Below are 2,406 nucleotides of genomic sequence, written 5' to 3'. Positions count from 1 at the left end.
TATAGTGCACTACTTTAATCCAGAACCCTATGTGATAAGTAGTCACTACTTTAGATAGAACCCTATGTGAAAAGTAGTGCACTACTTTAATAAGAACCCTATGTGTAAAAGTAGTGCACTACTTTAGATAAGAAACCCTATGTGAAAAAGTACGCACTACTTTAGATAAAACCTATGTGAAAAGTTAGTGCACTACTTTAGATAAGAACCCTATGTGAAAAAGTAGTGCACTACTTTAGATCAGAGCCCTATGTAGAAAGTAGTTCACAATTAGATAGAACCCTATGTGAAAAGTAAAAGTAGTGCACTACTTTAGATTAAGACCCTATGTTGAAAGTAGTGGCACTACTTTAGATTAGAAGCCCTATGTTAAAGTAGTGCATACTTTAGAATAAGAACCCATTGTGAAAAGTAGTGCACTACTTTAGATCAGAGCCCTATGTGATAAGTAGAATAAGTTCAGTAGTGCACTACTAGACAGAACCCTATTGAATAAAAGTAGTGCACTAATTTAGAATACAGAACCCTATGTGAAAAGATAAGTAGTGCACTACTTTAGATAAAACCCTTATGTGATAATATGTAGATGCACTACTTTAGATCAGAACCCTATGTGAAAAGTATGTGCACTACTTTTAGATAAGAACCCTATGTGAAAGTAGGACTGCACTATTATCAGAAGCCCTATGTGAAAAGTAGTGCACTACTTTAGATCAAGAACCCTATCGTTGAAAAGTAGTGCACTACTTTGTTTAGACCCTATGTAATAAGTTAGTCGACTACTTAGATTCAGAACCCTATGTGAAAAGTAGTGCACTAACTTTAGATAGAACCTATGTGATAAGTAAGTGCACTACTTTTAGATCAGAGCCCTATGTTGAAAAGTAAGTTGTACTTACGTTTAAGAAGAACCCTATGTTGATAAGTTAGTGACTACTTGTAGCATAAGAACCCTAAGTTTCTTATCGGTTGTAGAAGTAAGTTTAGAGTTAAAGTTGTCTGCACTACTCTTTTCATCACATAGAGACTTTTTTACGTTTTGCACCCTTGATCATAACAGTTATTGAAATTTTGCCGATAAGAACATCCGATACATGTGAATAGTCAAAACAAATAGAATAGTGCCGCACTTGACTTTTTGTATTGCATATTATCTATGAAACAGTACCATTGATTGCAGTGCATACCTAAAGATTACTCACATATCTACTTATGAGATAAGAACCCTATGTGGAAAAAGTAGTGCTATCCCTTTATACCTTAAGATTAAGAGTAACCCCGATGTTTACTAAAACTATTTATTTCGACAAAGGGCTCTGATCTAATGCACTAAGCTAGTTGCAAGCTATCTTTCTAGATCACAAGCTCCGTGGGGTGGTCTGATCTATCACATAGGGTTCTGATCTAAAGTAGTGCACTACTTATCACATAGGGCTCTGATCTAAAGTAGTGCACTACTTTTCACATAGGGTTCTGATCTAAAGTAGTGCACTACGTAGGGGATAGGTTGCCATTTAAGAGGCAGACATAGAGTAAAACCTACAAACTAAAGTTACCTATCTATATCGTTACAACAATTATAAAATAACGTCAAAATAACATGCGTGTGAAATGGCAATAGGAATGAATGTAAGGCTGTGTCTCGTCCGATGAGATGAACATTCCAGGAGAAAAACAATTCAAACGAGTCGGTTCATTCGTTCGTTCCGTACAATCTTTTCTCAACAAAAAACAAGCGATCGTCGAAGAAAGGCGATCGTAAAACAGTCTGTCCAGTCGTGGTCCGTCGCATCGCAGATGAAAGACGGGTCATGGAAAAGGCCTGATAATGCTTTTTAAAAAAGTAGACTGTGAAATGAAAATACAACATGTACAATAGGCTCTTAGCGCTCCCATGAGTTACATGAAAACATAAATAAGTTAATACATTAAATAAATAAATAAATAGCGTTATAAACACCAAAAAATAAATAACCTCAAATATTAAATAATAACAGAAACACAAATGATTCAAGTCGTGAAGAGAGATGGTCTTCAGTATTGTTCTCATTACTTCCTGTAGCGTCGGAAATGTGGAGGGGCCTCTTGTGTGACAGTCAGCAGTCTAAATAGCACCCTATTCCCAATGTAGTGTACTACTTTGAAGGCCCATAGGGCTCTGGGACACAGGGTTCCATTTGGTACACAACCCCCGAGTCCTCATCCAGTCCTTCCCATTAACCAGAGTCCTCATCCAGTCCTTCCCATTAACCCGAGTCCTCATCCAGTCCTTCCCAATAACCAGAGTCCTCATCCAGTCCTTCCCATTAACCCGAGTCCTCATCCAGTCCTTCCCAATAACCAGAGTCCTCATCCAGTCCTTCCCATTAACCAGAGTCCTCATCCTTCCCATTAACCAGAGTCCTC

The sequence above is a fragment of the Salvelinus sp. IW2-2015 genome, unplaced genomic scaffold (genome assembly GCF_002910315.2).
Source record: "Salvelinus sp. IW2-2015 unplaced genomic scaffold, ASM291031v2 Un_scaffold4665, whole genome shotgun sequence".
Taxonomy (NCBI): domain Eukaryota; kingdom Metazoa; phylum Chordata; class Actinopteri; order Salmoniformes; family Salmonidae; genus Salvelinus; species Salvelinus sp. IW2-2015.
The sequence above is the reverse complement of the archived record's forward strand: the minus strand, read 5'-3'. Positions refer to the sequence as shown.